Source organism: Erithacus rubecula (genome assembly GCF_903797595.1).
Source record: "Erithacus rubecula genome assembly, chromosome: 4".
In the NCBI taxonomy this organism is placed as follows: domain Eukaryota; kingdom Metazoa; phylum Chordata; class Aves; order Passeriformes; family Muscicapidae; genus Erithacus; species Erithacus rubecula.
Genome location: NC_136686.1, coordinates 50,313,755 through 50,330,963, shown reverse-complemented (window position 1 = coordinate 50,330,963; position 17,209 = coordinate 50,313,755). Strand labels below are relative to the sequence as shown.

The following is a 17,209-nucleotide window of genomic DNA, read 5'->3' as shown; positions in this document are numbered from 1 at the left end:
TGCACAAAGTAAAGAATGATATTTAAAAGTAAACTTTGCACACATTGGAAGGCCAATTGTTTAAGTTTTCTAATGCCAGGATAGCCATCTCTTATTTTAAAATTCACTGTTCTTATTTAAAAATTCATCTTCTGTAAAGGCCAGTTTCAGTTCTGGTTTTCTGTAACACAAAGTTTAGCTGCAGCAAATAATTCATATTGGACAAAATATCAAAACACTTTTGAAGTTTGAAAGATTTATATTCTTGGCATTCTAGATCAACATTATAAAATAGTCCTTGTTTCATAACAAGGGTCTAATCTTAGCACCCTGTTAATCCTAAATCTCACCTCGTCCAAACAACAGAGCTGTTGTTTCTACAACCACAACACAGCTTGCTCCTTGATTTGAACAGCAAGTTATGTTAAAATTTATATTAGCCTATTGTAAAAAATGGTGTGATCTTTTATTAAAATACATCATTTTGATGAGTGACTTTAAAGTTGAAGTGGATGACAGAAAACAAACACATATTCCAGCAAGGGATAGATGATGCTGTCCAGAGTAACATTTTACAGTTACAGCCATTCTGACCATCCAGAACAAAATGAACCTTGAATCCAGATAAATGTTAAAACTTAAAAGATTTTGTCACTGAGCACAAAGAATTTAATACAACTGAAACAGCTACTGGGAATCTCTTAATCTGGAAATTAATGAAGAATGAAATTTCTTTCTTACAAAAGTTAATGTTGTTAATTCTAGGAACTGACAATAAACATTCAACTAAAGCTCACAGCCAGTTAATCAAATCTTTGATGATATAAATACATTTAGCATTTACATGGTCATTGCCAAGGTTTATCCTACTTTAGTGAGGCCAAAAGTACAGAGTGATGATTTAATACATTTTTAATTATTAATTACATTCAGCTGATGTCCTCAGATTCAGACCAAGCCACCATACAGACATTCACTGGTATGTTTCAAATTTGCTTTTACTCCTATTCTGATATTCTTAGCAACTTAAAACCAGAACAAATTCACTGAAGTGTGTATTTACACTTGAATGTGTTTTAACAGAGTACTTCATTCTGATTGACTGCTATGTGTCACATAAAGCAACAAGGGTCAAAATCAGAAATAACTTTAGTCATCAGTGGAGTAAAAATAGAGCAATGTCATATTCTTGTAAATTTTCAGAACCTATTATCTCAAATAAAGAAGATCTTTTTATAAACCCGGTGCAATTTCACGTCCCTTTCCCACATTCTCCACAACACCCATTTTATTGCATCTATAATGGATCTCCTGAAAAATAATTTTTAAAACCCATAACATGCTTCTGTCTCTACATTTCAAAGTGCCCTTCATTTCACTTGCCTTTAGTTGTACCTTGTGTAGACATATAGCAATGCAAATACTGAGTTGACATAGTGGCTTGTTTTGCTCTTAGCAGCAGCTAAACTTTATTTCTCAAGTACCATTTACCATACAAACTATACTTTTTGCCATTGTTAAAATTGTACAACATAATCTTGACTTCCAGAAAATAACAGGAGTTCCACGATTACATAACTAAAAAAATACAGGGATGTTTGCAAGCAAAAATAAAAAATATATTTTATAAAATAATGAACATCAGCCCTCAAAAATGAAGTGCTGTTTTTCCTATAAAGAGAGATTCCTAACACATTTCTAGAGTTCACCTATGTAGATGAATACCCAAATGACTGAGAAGACTGTTCACACTACACTGTTAACTTGGAACATTATTATCATAGCTAAATACCCCTACCCAATATTAATACATGAAAAATGTCTTTCCCCCAAGGTTGCTCCACTCCTCCTGTGAAACTACCATTCATCTTCTTTACTCATCTGACCATTCTCCACAGCTTTGCATGTCATATTCCTAAGAGATGTCACATTCTGGAGCTTCTTTATGGTTCTTTGATTCTTCTCTGAAATCCTTCCTCCCCTGATTGCTGGGGTTGTGGGCATGTCTTCGTGCTGTGAGGTAGATAAATACATAAAAGTAGAGTCCACATGTTTTAAGAAAGTGGAAAGAAGCCAGAGTGAAGCTCTGAAAGCTCAGGACCCTCTGAGTGCATGGCTTGCTTTTCCTCAAACTTCAAATGCAAACCCAGATCTGCTGCAGGGGAAAACAAACAAACCCCAAATAAACATCAACAAAACACAAACAAAAGCACTGTAGATTTATATTGCTGCCTGACCAGAATGCACCCAGGGCTACCCAGCAAGTCTTGGGGATTCTCCATTTACTCTCAAGTTGTATACAAATCTAGCTTCAAAAATGTAGGTGGGAGCAGACTTCAGAGACAGATCCTTTGAGAGAAGAAAAATGCCCGAGGGCTGATTTTTAGAAACCCTTCTATAAAACAGTCAGCCTGTCCCATTCATCCCGATGTTAACAGTAAAGTCCAAAGCAAACTTCTGAAGGGCAATGAACCCTTCCTTGCTCTTGCCACCCCTCATCAGATCTGATTGTACAACTTTTGCCATGTTCTTGTAAGACAGGGACCCAGGTTTTAGGTCTTTTCAGCCCTGCAAAGACATATATAACCAGCGACGACACACTGGCTGAGGACAGGCACATCGTGAAGGAGGGAGTAACATTTAGAGCTACAGCTCCACCTTTAGATAGAAATCCGCATTGGAAACACCAACAGCGGGAAAAGCAGCTGGACAGCTTGAACACACACCGAAGGTAGGATATCTTAGCGGCAATGGCATGCACGATGCATGCCTCTCAAGCAGCTCCCAGTGCCAGCTGCTGGCCCTGCACCAGCCTGCCCCTCATGCACTCCAGCAGTTTTCCAGCAACACCATTTTCCAGTCTCAGAAGAATGCTCACATGGTGTAATGTCGAGACACCTCTCTTGCTCTCCTAGACCATCTCCTCTTTCCTGGTCCACATTTCAGTGCCTTGGTGTTTACATCACCCAGCAAACTGGCCAGCCTTGCCTCAGAAGTGCCTGCTGCCTCAGAGAGTGATGTGTGTCCGTGCTGCCACCACTCCCTGCAGAAGTGGTCCAGAGGCTCCAGTGGGGAACACATGGCCAGGCCAAGGAGGCGCCCTCCCTTCTGAGGGACTTGAGATGCTCATAGCACACCCAGCACAGGCTCCAGAGGAATGGAGCCTGCAGGAGGATACTCAAGTGGAAATGGTGAATATGAAGGAAGTGTTTATCCAGTGAGATGTACTCAGTTTTGTGGGAAAGAAGGGAGCTGGAGGGGACAAGGGGCAGGCCAGCGGGGATCTCAGCGAGGAGTGGTGCTGCCCAGCAGGCGGGCAGGGACGCGGGCAGCCAGCAGACAGGCCAGCACGATGCCGATGAGCTGCAGCAGCGCCAGCCCCAGGGCAGCGGTGGCAACATAAAACATGTTGCTGCCCACGAAGGCGGACACCGCGCCGAAGCAGCCGTCGGGGTGCAGGCTGAGCGCTGAGGGCGGGCTGCGCTGGCAGCCGCGGCGGGCCCGGCAGCAGCTGAGGGGCACCGAGCCGTTCTGCTCCAGCCCCCAGGGCGAGGCGAGCCAGTCGCGGTAGCTCTCCACGCCGCAGCAGGACAGGGCGCGCTGCAGCGCGTCCAGGGCGTCCGCCAGCCCGTCGTCCTCGCCGTAGGCCAGCAGCGCCCGGCGCAGGCCCTGCTGGAAGCCCTGCGCCAGGGTCCGGCGGTACAGCAGCGCCGAGAGCCCGGCCGCCAGCCCGGCCGCCAGCACCACGGCCAGGAAGGCGCTGTAGGCGCGCAGCAGTCCCCGGTGCTCCGTGGCGGCGCCGAAGCATCCCAGGAAGCCCCAGATGATGACGGCGACGCCGGTGGCCAAGAGGATGGCGGGGGCGCTGGGGTAGTCGCTGGCCGAGAGCGCCAAGTAGGTGCCCAGAGACATCTTGGCCCAGAGGCCGATGATGAGCATGGTCAGCCCCGCTGCCCAGAAGACGAAGCTGAAGGCCATGAGGGACAGCTTGAGCAGGGCCATGGTGCCGTCGGGAGGGCGGTGGCGGTCACGGTGAGGCCGGGCGGAGCACAGCGCCTCGGCGGTGTTGGAGGTGCGGGCGGGCCCCGCCGCTTCCCCGGGCAGCCGTCGGTGCTGGCCCGCTGCAGCGTCCCCACAGCACCCGGGGCGAGTCCCGGCGCTCCTGGGCCCCGGCCCCGTTTTGAGGGCGCGGCCCGGGGCGGGGCTGGCGGGGGCCGAGCCGCCCACGGCGGGCGGCGGTCGGCGGGCGGCGGGCGGCGGGCAGGAGGCGGCGGGCAGGGCAGGGGCAGCGGGCAGGGGGCAGGCAGGGGCAGCGGCAGCGAGCGGCGGGCAGGGGTCAGCGAGCGGCGGGCGGCGGGCAGGGGGCAGCGGGCGGCGGGCAGGGGGCAGGGGGCGGCGGGCAGGGGGCGGCGGGCGGCGGGCAGGGGGCAGGGGGCGGCGGGCAGGGGGCAGCGGGCAGGGGGCAGGGGGCAGGGGGCGGCGGGCAGGGGGCAGCGGGCAGGGGGCAGGGGGCAGGGGGCGGCGGGCAGAGGGCGGCGGGCAGCGGGCAGGGGGCGGCGGGCAGGGGGCAGCGAGCGGCGGGCAGGGGGCGGCGGGCAGGGGGCGGCGGGCAGGGGGCAGCGGGCAGGGGGCCCGATCGTGGCCCCGGGCGGAGTAAACGCCTGCGACTGGCAGCTGCCTCTGCCCGCAGCACCGCGGACCCTCAGCTGAAAACATTCTGTAACAAGAAATCTCCATATTAACCTTTAATGGCATGTGCTGCAGCCCATGTTTACCCTGGACAGGGGACTAAACTTTTACAAGCATAGGAGTATCACTTAGGTATCACGCAGATAATCCACGGGAACCGTAACGAGAGGTTTTGGTTTTATTACTTTTATTTCTTTTCATCGAGCTGTGCTATTAGGACCCTTTGCAGAAATAAGCATCTGTACCTGAATATTAACTAACTACCCATTCAGTCACTCAGTTTAGATTTTCCCAGCTGGAAACTATTTTCGGTTTGGCCTGACCCCATTAGGAATTCATTTGATTTAGTCCACGATAACACTGAGCCACTAAGAGGACATTAAACCACAGCGAGGTACAGTTATATAACTAGTGGCCCAGGAATCTCCAAGAAGAGATTCCATCATCATTGTAGTCTCATTGCAAAAGAGCAAAAGATAAGCTACTCCTACAAGTCAGGTTAGAAAAAACTAGTAGGAAACTGTAAATGAGACAGTGTCTCAATCAGAGGTGGAAGTAGCATCTCCAGGGTGTTAGTTTGTATGTGCAACAGTTGCACCAAAAAGCAGGTTGGAGTACCCTATGGTTCACAGCTTTATCAAACCCTTTTAGGACTTTCTAGGACTGAATTCTGAGTTTTAATGGTGTTTCATTTCCTTGATTTCTTTATTTTACAGATTGAAGGAGGGAAAGGAGGTGCTTTATGTGTCACATTTTAATGCACAGGTTTAATGTGCAACCATAAACTCATACTGGTCAAACCATTTATATAGCAAAATCATAATTGAAACATCACTTGTTCTTTATTAGAGGCCTTGACAGTTTCATTAGCAGAAGGATGCTATCATTCCTGCATTTTGCAGATTCTCTTATTTTGCCAGTTTACAAGTTTAAGCTTTATCATTTTCTTGAGGAATCACGTCTGAGCTAGTTTGATCTGATTCTCAGATCTTCTCTGAAGATTCCCAGATCTTTATGTCAAGATGTTTTAGGAATGATTATGTCCATGCTCTAGAAGTACTCCTCATGCATTGTATTATAATACTCATTTTAGCACTATATTACTCATTTTAGCACTAAATCCTATGACTAATATCCACAGGGAAGAACAAAAGCTCCCAAGAAAGACAAACTGGAGGTCTGCAGGTGTGGAATTTCACAATCAAAAGCTAAAAGATTATTTTCACAGTTTCACATCTAAATGGGCAGTCACATTCCTGAAGCTGTTTCTTCCAAAGCAATGAGTCTTTGCTGGCCGGGCATCTGTCAGGCATGCAGGGAAAAGTCCTTGTTGCCCTTAGTAAGGGTGGATCATTGCCGTGTTGCAATCTTCCAACCACCTGCTTTCTCTCTTAGGATTTTGCACTGTTTCATAGCAGCGGTTTTCCCTTTTGATTACTTGAACTGCCAACTAGCTACATCTAAAAACTACCAGCTGCTGTTTTGCCATCCTTATCTCGCATGTCTCTGTGTACTTGCTCACAATGAAGCAATTTTTTTCTGAAGTTTCTCAAAGCTATTAGAGCTAGGTCTTGGATCACAAACATCTGAAACTCACAGAAGGGCTAGACTAGCTATGTTAGGCGGTGCTAATGAGGGGCTAGAGACCCTTTTCACAGGTCAAACCTGTGAATGCTTTTTCTGAACACTGTCTCAGGTTCAACAGGTTTCCACACCAATAAAGAACACCAGTCAGTAGGATTTTCTGTTACCCTTGCCCTTCCTTGCAGTGAAAGCAAACAGGCAAAAGAGGTTTAGAACAGGCTCATACAGGTAGCTTGGGAAGCATTATGCCTGATAGGAGCAATCAAAATATGGGCAGATCTGTTGTCATCCAGGTTTCTCAAACATGTGCCAGAAATAAAGAATGGTGCTAAAGGTACAGAAATCCAGATCTTCAAAAATACCTTTTAGGATCTGCCAGTGCAATTGTGAAGCATTTGGCACAAAATAATGGGCTTTACAAAATAACTATTGGTTTCACTGGCAGTTACGTCTTGAACTTCCTTCAAAAATCATGTTAAGCATTCAGTGTTGAAAGATGCCAAATGATAGTACCATTTGTGCTTTTTGTAACTAGGGTGAAATGAGTATACAAGGCTAAATTCTGTCCATTCTCATAATCCATGCTCCTGGACCATTTGGGTAAGTAGAGGAGGTAGGATTGGACTCCTTGAGCATTTGTGAAGTCATAAATTGTGAAACAGCTTCAGTGTCTGAAAAGTAAACTTACTGGAATAGCTTGATTTTTCAGACATTTCCCAAATCATAATTTGTGTTTACATCTTAGTAAGAAAACAGTTAAAGAATCTCATTAAATCATACAAGTGAATCAATTGTTATGATATTACATGTGATATGTGGAATGACAATCTGATGAAAGAGAAGTGATGTTCCATTCCCTGTTGTTTTGGAAAGCAAAGTGGAAATACCATAAGAAGGGAGGATTCAGATGTGCCTAACCCACTAAGTCAGAGCAACAATACCAATTGTCAAAGAAGGGTTAAAAATATGGGCAGGAAATACACTGAGATTGACACTGGAAAATGCAAACTAATATATTCTAGAGAAAACTGATGCTTAGTGACAGCAAGAAACTGCCTGCCAAACCATACATCTGAAGGATGTGTGGGTGATGGGAGATACCTAATTAGGCAGCACTTTACAATACTATTTGGCAAGGAAATGCAGTCTGCTTAAAGCATGAATTTTCCTCTTTCCTTACTGTTTTGGCTTGGTAATACCCTAAGTGTTACATCTCCTTCCTGGCAGATGGATGGTGATTTTAATTTAAAGTGATCATCTCCAATTTGTGTGATACTTTTTGCCAGAGTTTACACTTGAAATTCTGAAGTGACTGTTTCTGATCACTCTGTACTAACAGAGGGAAGAACAATGCAGGGATTCTTCATGGCTTTTCAAGGAAACTGCACCTTTTTGTGATTCTTAGTTCATGACTGTTTAAGGTATCTCTGGCTAGAAGAATGAGTGGCAGCACTGGCACAGAAAGCAAGATCAGATAGTTAGGAGCTCTACCACAAAAATATGGTAACAAGACTAACTTTAAAAAGTATTGTTTTAATGTTCTCCAATGTAATTTCCTTAGACACCTGAATGAGATTTTCATGTCATGATTACAGAGAGGTACTATAGCTGTGAAAGTATCTGCATTTATATACCTTAGGGAAACCTAGAAGTCCTATGATGCCACCATAATGTTCTTCTGGTGTTATACTAATGTACCTTTGATGTTGTAACTATTTATTATTGGTAGTTGGTGATATGCTTAAGAGCTCCTCCCGTGGACAAGATGCCTACTGGGTGGCATCCCTGTAAACACAAAAGTGTCTCCTATGATAAAGTCTGATTTGCAGCACTTCTTCATGTTGAGTGATTTCTTACACCACAAATTCGAGTCCATTGAGTTCAATAGAACCGTTGATGTGAAAATCAGCTTTTCAGTGTAAGATATCTAATTCCAATTGATATTTTTATGTAAAACTGAAAGCTATCTTCATTTTAAATTGAATCAGATGAAAGAGTAGTCATTGTTTTACAGACTTGTAGGGCTGTGCAACATAGATGTGGTGCAAGTCCAGGTTGAAGGGGAAAAGGTGAACTTGGAGAAAGAGAATTTCCCCTTAATCTTTTCATTCATTCTGGGAAGGATATGTGTCAACACTTCATAACAGAACTCACTTCCAGTTGCAGGTCTCTTCAGGGTGAATTAATAGATTATGAAACACCAGGTATCTTTTGCCATGTCACAAACCCTTGGTCCAAGAAGAAATATTATAAGGATAAACTGCTTCTGCTCTGTCAGCAGACTGAGGGATGCTGCTTGGGCAGACATCTAGGCATAGAGGCATCTAGGTGGAGTTCCTACCAGCTTGCATAGCTGAGCAGATGTCTCCACCTGCAGCAACTGTGATCCTAAGGAAGAACTCAGCCCTGGAATGTGTTAATGTACTTTACCAACAGTACGAGCACGAGTACTATTTCTTTTCACAGCAAATTTATTTTAGGAACTCAGGTGTATAATCTCTGCTACATATCAGTTACTTTGCTATTAATAGCAATGATCAGAGATGCTTTAAATTAATGATTTACTTCTAATGTGCTTTTAAACCTTAAAATAAAACACAAAATTTAATTTTAGCTGTACCTTCACCGTAACTAGAGGAAAATATGATCCATGCCTTGAGCAAGTCTCTAAAGGAAAAATTCAATGCACTTTCCATTTACCCTGCAGAAAATTATTATATGCTGGTCATCAGATGTATTTCAACACTAGTATATCCAAATAGCATGCAGGCTAAGTTGGTGGTAACATGTCAAAATACCATGTCAAAGGAATAAAATAAAATTCAAAAAGAAAAATGTAGATCTTGAAACTTTTCAGCTAGCAATGAGAGAACAAGATAAAATTAAACAGTGCCAAATTTTACACTTGATTTTAAAATATTTGGACATGTTTGCACATAATATTTGAACATTTCTATTAATTCTCTGTTTCCACTTGTATTAGGACCTAAGGGAATTAAGCATTTCACATATGGGGTCTGTGTCACGTGCATATTGACAGCAGTTCAGTGTACTTGGCAAGTCATCATTCATATAACACTTAGCTACACTTATCAACACAGATTTGCATGTATGAGATTTCCAAGATCTGCAGGAACAAAAATTTCTTCCACTTTTCACTTAGATGGTATAATTTTTTATCACCTTTGCTGGGTTTGAAAGTTAATGACCTTATTTCTTTATAGCTCCTTTTTTCCTGTCTTACCTTAAACAAATGCCATGATAATAATTGTGGAGTAGCCAATCCAAAACAGAGTAAATTAGGGTAAATTAGAGAGTCACATTTCCTAGCACAACCACTTCTCTGTTTAATTTTATCACAACAGTGGAGGCTTCCACTTCACAAATGCTGATGAAAGGGAGAAGATTGTTACTCTCTGGATGCATAAAACAGACTCAAATACAACATGCAATTTTATTTTGTTATATAATCAATGGGCAGTAGATTTCTAATGATATTGTAAGTGTAGCTTTATGGAATGAATATCTGTCATTGCTGATTATATAAAAAAGATAATGCACAGAACCTGATATATAGAGGTGATGCATATATTGCCTGCAATGTGTTTTTATCAAAAAATACCTAGCAGTAGTGCCCTGCTTCCCACTGGTGTTTGGCACAAGATTAGCAGGGAAAATGAATATTTGGTTACAAGCAAGGTTCATGCTTTCTGTGTCCCTGGGTGAAGAATTGGGAAATCTCATGGATAATTGCATGGCTGAAGCATTTAGCAGAAAACAAATGTCCAAAGCAAAGGCAGGTATTCCACATGTACCAGCTGATTCCCACCTGCATATGGATCTTCTTTGCCTTAGGAGAAGACAAAGTGACCACACACACTGTGTGTGGGCTGGTGAAAGACCCCACTATTATCCTGAGGTCACTCAAATCCGTGTCCTTGCTGAGGTGAATGGTTACGGCTTTTGTGTAATGCAACAACAGTACAACAGCAGAGGTTTTTCCAAGCCTTGGGGCCTGGATCCATGTTCTTTTAAAGCTTTCTTGAATTGCTCACATGAAGTTTGCTGTCCTCAAGCAAGCATTGCTCTTGCCTGCTGTAAAGGTCAGGAAAGGCTTATGTAAAGGAAACATCTATGTGCAAACAAACCACCACACTGGCACCATTGCTTTAATCAGGACAATCATTTGTCAGCCTGCCTGTCTTCTCTGATACTCAGATATGAAGAACTTTGTTTAGCTCTCTTATGATGATAAAATCTTAAGTATTCTTACTACAGTTTTGTATTTAAAATGTCTGTTACATTATTCATTCTATGGCTTGCCAGTAGACAATAAAGCATTAATCAGCATGGTGGAAATGTGAGAATTACAAGAAGTTTTCTTAGCATTTCCTATAGGAAGGATAGGAAGGACTGCTGAAAACTTTCTTCTTTTATTTTTGTGAGACATTTTTCATGTACTTTTAAAGTTACTAGTCTTCATGGGATGAGAAAAAAGTCCTGCTTAATAAGTTAATTTCCCTTTATGACAAGGTCATCCATCTAGTTGACCAAGGGAAGACAGTAGATGTGGGGTTCTTTTTATTTTGGCAAAGCTTTCAGTGCAGTCTCTCACAGTATCCTTCTGGACAAAATGCCCAGCACACACAGCTGAATGTGTCCATAATATATAAACAGTATGACTTTATACTGTTGTCATTTGGGTTCCTTTTCCCAAGAAAAGCAGACAATTTAGGCAGTAACCTGTCTAGGAACTATTCAGGTTTTCAGATGGAGAAATTTTGTTGGAGGGCACAGGCAGCCCTAAAGCAAGTGGCTTGGGAAGTTATTGCTGTTAGTTCCTATATTCTCACCAGAGATGTAGGGACAGATTACAAGAGTGCTTCTAGGCCACTGTCATGCCAGGTAGGATGGATTTGCATAAACCCTCTCAAGTTCATTAGGAGCACTAAACTCTGATTGAATGGTAATAACTCTTTAAACCTCTCTACCTGGACCACAAGCCTCAGGGCAAATGACTGGAAGCTGTTCATGGTGACCATGTGGTAATTTTATTATTTCTTTTTTTCCTAATAGAGTTCTTTTCAAACTTGTAATTTCTCCACCTTCTTGGAAATCTTGAGGATGTCTCCATCCTTTTCTTCACTCTTATCCTTAGATGTATGCCCCAGGATTTTTTGCAGAAAATTTGAACACATTTAATTTTTTGTAAATTCCACCTCTTCATTTCAAGGTCCAATAGAGGACACAGGCATGGAAATTTACATTTTGACTCAAGTCCATGGGAGGCAATTGAATATTCTGGTATGCAGTAGGTATAACTTTGGATTTTAGGTTCTGATTCTGTATTGTGCAACTACTCCTTACTACTGAAACATGTACACAAACACAATGTAATATTAAGGCTCCCTAATGATTTTATTGGAATTAGAATAAAGAATTAGAATTACCTAATTCTTTTTTCAGGAGAAAAGCATTAAGAAAGGACCTTTCATGTGTTAAGCACTTTTCCATCTAACCTATTAAGGCAAAAGCAGCTGGGATTTGTGAATCAGAGTATTTTTAGATATCAGTAAGAAAGTGATTGTAATCATGTGACTGGCTTGATTTTTTTTTTTAATTGAAATGCATAATTGAACAAATACAATACTTATGGTATTGAGGCTCTCCAGATTTAGCCCACTCAGAGCAACCTCCTGGAGCAAGGTCCTGTAGCCACTGTAGTGAGGGAGAACTTTGCTAGGGACTTCAGTTGTACAAGCTTTGTCCTCAGATGAATACATGTACACATAAGGAGTCTCACAGCTCATGCAAATAGGGGAGCTGATGAGTGGGCAAGTTGATTACAGCACTTTCACTGATTCCACATATGGATGTAGTATGTGGGAAAATGTTTGCACTGCTTGCTCAAATTAACTTACTGTTCTCTGCTTTGAATGATCCCCTGGGGAATCAGTGGAGAGCAGGAAGCACCCAGCTCTTTCAATCCCCAGTTCAATTTGTTGTAGGAAAAGCTGTTAATGTTTATGTAAGCCCCAAGGCTTGTGAGAACAGAAGAATTTAACTGAAAAAAAAAAAATCCCATTGCAAAACCAGGGTTTTCAGTACAACTTTAAACCAAGTATCTGGACCTCTCATTCTATTTCTTGTGTCCACATCTCACATTGACACCAGAAGTGATTTTCAGTGCTTCATAAACTGGTCTTTATCTTCAACTCATTTGTTTACTTATTTGCAGGGATTACAACCAAAGCCTGCCATAATGCCATACAGCTTTCAAATCTGAGGCAGACAAGTGTGCATTATGGATTGCAAATTGGCATTAGCCCAGATTTTCTGCTCTGTAGCTCTAATCCAGTCTGTTATTAGTTGAAGACAGCACCATGCAATTTAATTGTTCATGTGTAGGAACAAGACCATATATAATAGCTCTGTTGTCTATCCTTGTCTTCCAAAGCTTATGGGGGTTAGGCTTTGTTGCGAGACTTGTGTTTTCTTCTGGTGAACAGAAACATTTATTTGTGCAATTCTAGGCTTCCTCACAGATGTACACCTCTGTTTTGCCTTTTTTTCCCAGCCTTTCCTGTAGACGAGCACAGGCTGTGATTTGCCTCCTGGATGAGGGAAACCCAGAGTAGGTGTCTCACCTCCACGCTGCTGTCACAGCAATGCCGTGTTGCTCGCACCTCGTGCCTCCCACACAAACGATCTCACAAACAGCCCTGTGCCGATGCAGCTTCTGTACCCAAGCTGTGTTACCCACAAGTACTAGGAATGCCTCTGCAATGCACTGTGCTCTGCAGGTCTGCTACAAATTTAATGGAAAGGGAGAGAGCAGAGGATGGGGATGATGCAGAGGAGGAACAAAGGAGCTGGAGCCTTTCCACCCCCTCTGCCATCAGCACCATCCTCCTCCACATGCACTTTGTGGACTGCACACTTGCCTGTGCCCATGCCACAGTGACCAGCACAGCAGCTACGGCTGGACCCGGCTGTTAAAGCCTGGCTTACAGCCATCAGCTTCCTTTCAACAGCAATCACTCATGATGAACTCTCTCAACATCCCACACAAATTTTAAGGGAAAATTGTAAAGTCCAGAGACAGTTGAGCGAATCCTGTGTCGTTTGGTTCTTCTGATTTACCAAATAAGATTTGATGGAGCCAGACCCAGCCGCATACAGCAGTTCCGTCATAGTAGCAGTGTAGAAGCTCCTAGGCCTTCCCAGCCTCGGGAGCAGATACCCCAGTGTACGGAGGGCACTGGGTCTGGATGGCACTCTTGGCATGGCAGGCTGCCATCCCTGTGCCTCCCGAGTGACAGAACAGCCGTATCCCTCCTGGGCGCAGCAGAGCCGCTCTCGAACTTCCCTCTTAGCGTGTAGATGACGCTGTTTCGGAGCAACGTGAATATAGACCATACTCTCGATCCGAGGGACTGAAGCACGCCGGAGGCGGCCCCCGGGTGCTTTTCTGAGCGATGACAAACACGCAGCGAGTGAGATCGAAATGATAGAAAACTGCATCTCCTCCAGGCAGGACGATCAAAGAAATCCAGCGGAGCTGCTAGTCATTCTGCCTGTCTGAGATGGATGATGTCTCCCAAAGCCACGCCACAAGAGAAGACTGAGGTGCGGGGCTGTGGCGGCTGCGGGCTGAGCCGGGGCCCGCAGCAGCCCCGGGGGGCGCTGGCGGAGCGCGGCCGGCAGGGGGCGCCCCAGCCCCGCGCTGCTCCGGGGGGCCCTGAGGCTGGGACTGGTGGGAAAGATCTCAAAGCTCACTAACCTAGACAGGCAAGGCAAGGGGGAACGATGCTTAAACAGGTGAAGGCTGCTGCAAAGAGAAAGTTTGTCCTCCAGTCTCACAGGGCACGAGTTACTGGGCTTTGGGTACAAACAAACACCAGTTTAGGTCAGAAGCTTGAATAACGTTTCTAATGTTCAAGGGTTTTTGTTTTGGGTGGTAGTGGTGACTTGTTCCTTATTACTAGTTCTTTATTATTAGTTCTTAAGAACCTGTTCTGACATGGAAAGACATATGGCCATCCAGGAACAGTCTGGTACCTTCCCTGGCAATCTGTTCAGATGCTGATTCAATTGTTGCACTGGGTCTCTTATTTGCTACAAACCAGAGATCACTTAAGACAATCCAACTCTTCTGGCTGATGTCACCATTACTCCTTGTCAGTTGTTAAGAAACCTTATGCAAAAATAACTTGTTAAGGAAGAGAGAGGATAGAGCAGAATGGATGAAAGATGAAGGCAGGAGAGAGGGAAGAAAAGAAGGAAAGAGAAGAAGGGAGGGCAAGCAGAAATACACTTAACTTCCCCTCCTTATTCCTAGCCCTGTAAACCTTGAAAATTCCTGGAAATTTCTATGCCTAAGAAAGTGGCTTGTTCATGAGGAGTCTTTCTTGCTCATTACACAACAAACTTACTTCAGATATACTGTGTTGTGGCTAGCAACCATTCCATGGGGCTCAGTTTCAGTATTAAAAAAAAAGTGCATTTTAAGTAGAGTTGAAACACTGAAGAAATCCAGGAATCACCTACTATGCTCTCTCTTCACTACTGGTATTTGCCTTTGATCTCAAAACAATCCCATACCAATAACAACATTTAAAGAAGATATTCAATGTATCAAATGTTAAGAAGAGGATTTACATGTCACATTAGTCTTGCAATTGCTAATTAATGGAGTGTTCAATTACCACAACTCTTTCATTCATTACTCACAATGGAGCAGAACACAGTTTACAGTCACCAGGCTCTTGCAGAGACACCGCAGCTGTCAGAGGGATCCCTGGCACAGTCTTGCCACAAGGGCACCTCTAAGACCTCTTCCTAGCAGAGGTCCTTGTTTCTGATAATTTTCCTCCCATTTCAGCCCTCCCTCTCCACTTTCAGAAGTGCTGTGCACCACAGACCAAGCTGAAACAGCACAGGCAGAATCTCCAGGCACGTTGTTTCGTGTCAGTAGAGACCTACATCATGCTTTGGTCCTTGTAAAGGCATGTTCAGCCACCACAGCTCTTGCTGAGCCAGCAAAAGAAGCACTGCCTGAAGTAACTATACACAAAAGTACCAACTGTTGACATAATCAGGATGCAGCATCTCAAGCTAAAATAAAACCAGACCAGCAAGGCTCACAATACTCCCAAAAAGCACAGGGCTTGTCAATCAGATCCAATCAGGTGAGGTCTTTCCTGCAGGCTAAGGCAGTGCTCCCACACTCTGACCAAAAAATCATTGAACTTTTGCAGCTGAAGCAGTGGGAAACTTGGGAACAGATCTGTAGCCTGTCAAGGGGCTCACAGAGCTTGAACAAAACACCATCAGTGGCATAGTAGGAGGAGCTGCAGTCAAAAAAATACTGAACTGTCACTCAGTATCAGCTTGAACCAAACACATGACACTGCAAATAGCTGGGGCTTGAGTATAAGCCTGGCACACACTGATAGCTGGGCAAATCTGAGAATAAAACCTGTGATCAGCTGTGTGAGGGACACTACTGCAACATGATATTCAGCATAAGGGCCTCTCACGTGCTGCTTAGCCAACATTCACAAGGCTATACCTGCTGCAGGACAGCCCTATGGTGGATCTGCTGCCACAGAAAGCTTGTGGCTGGATGCCTGAAGAGGTGGGATTAATAGCAGAGTTAGAATCAAGCAGCTGTGGTCGGGGGGAGCAGCTGCATCCAGAAATGACAGTATTCAAAGGGCCAATGACCTTGGCTGCCAATAACGGCATCAGACACACTCTCCAAAAGCTCTGATCTAGTAGAGTGTCCCATCTTTCTTGGTGGCCTTCACTCACCATTTGTAGGGGAAAAAACACGAACATATTTGGAATCTAGTGTACAGCACTAGATTAAAATGCCCAAAGTGAACCTTTCTTCCTTTTATGTCAGACAGTGGATGGTTCTTCCTCAGAATTGAAGGTCTGTGTACCTTGCACCTTATTTGATTTGGTGTGTTCTGATCATTCACACATGAAATGCATGCTCAGTGCTTTTATGGCAAGTTGAAACAGGAAGTAAAACTCCCAACTGTCTCAACATGTCCGGACTTGATTTCCACATACCACATACTTACAAAGCTTAGCCTAGTCCTAAACTAACCCAGGATGTGAAGTATGAAAAGATCAGAAACATACCTTCACATCTGTTCAAATGAAACTGTATTTAGACAACAAATGTGTGCTCAGATTAAATGGGTGTTTAAGCCATACTGTCACTGAACTGTGACTTATCAGAAACAGAACAGAGAAGAGGGAATAGAGACAATTCCAGGACACAACCGGTCATTATAATCAACTCTTGACACATCTTTCTGAAAAGAAATGTTTTCTTGACCAGTAAAATATTTTAATGTGTCAGCCTAGTAATTTGGAGTATCACCAAATACTCTTGTACTGCAACAGGTGGTGTAACACAGATTTTTCATGTTTAGTGGGTGAAACATTTTAACTCTTTTCCAGTAGGTGAGGCCCACTGCAAGAGAGAAAGCGAAAGGCCAGAACAGCAGTGGTAAGTAGGGCTGCACATCGAGGAAATCATGGTTAATTTCAAAGATGATGTAGTTTGGAGTGTGATATCCCTTCAATTTCAGTCTTCATTAGACCCGCGGCGTGTTTTCACATGGACATCCCGTGCAGTCCCAGCCCTCAGGGTTCCCTCTCGCTCCTTACACCTGTTCACTTTTCCAGACGGTTCCAAGCACGGGCACGCGTGTGCCAGCACGCCGCCAGCAGCCACGGAGCCTGGGCAGCGCTGCTGCCCCAGCCCAGGGCCGGAGCTCCTGCACCAAGCCGGGCTGGGCTGAGAGCGGCCGCAGAGTTGCTTCACAGTGCCGGGAGAAGCAGCCTCAAAGACGTGGCTCAATTCCCTGCCAGAAGGGCCCCCCGCCCCTCACGGAAGCTGAAGGCGCTTGGAACTTGCTAGCGGCATCCCCGCACG

At 44.3% G+C, this 17,209-nt stretch overlaps 1 long non-coding RNA gene and 1 pseudogene across 2 annotated transcripts; both read right to left on the bottom strand.

Annotated features, from left to right (window-relative positions):
• Window positions 1–2,783: 2,783 nt before the first annotated feature.
• Window positions 2,784–4,106, bottom strand: LOC306801697 (tetraspanin-7 pseudogene; annotated as a pseudogene). The gene has a single exon. The product of its transcript is annotated as a tetraspanin-7 pseudogene (transcript).
• Window positions 4,107–6,668: 2,562 nt separating this feature from the next.
• Window positions 6,669–17,018, bottom strand: LOC306801841. Its single transcript, XR_013774194.1, has 3 exons — window positions 16,942–17,018; window positions 11,898–11,970; window positions 6,669–6,879 (listed from the first exon to the last, which is right to left on the bottom strand). It is a non-coding gene; the product is annotated as an uncharacterized lncRNA (long non-coding RNA).
• Window positions 17,019–17,209: the final 191 nt, after the last annotated feature.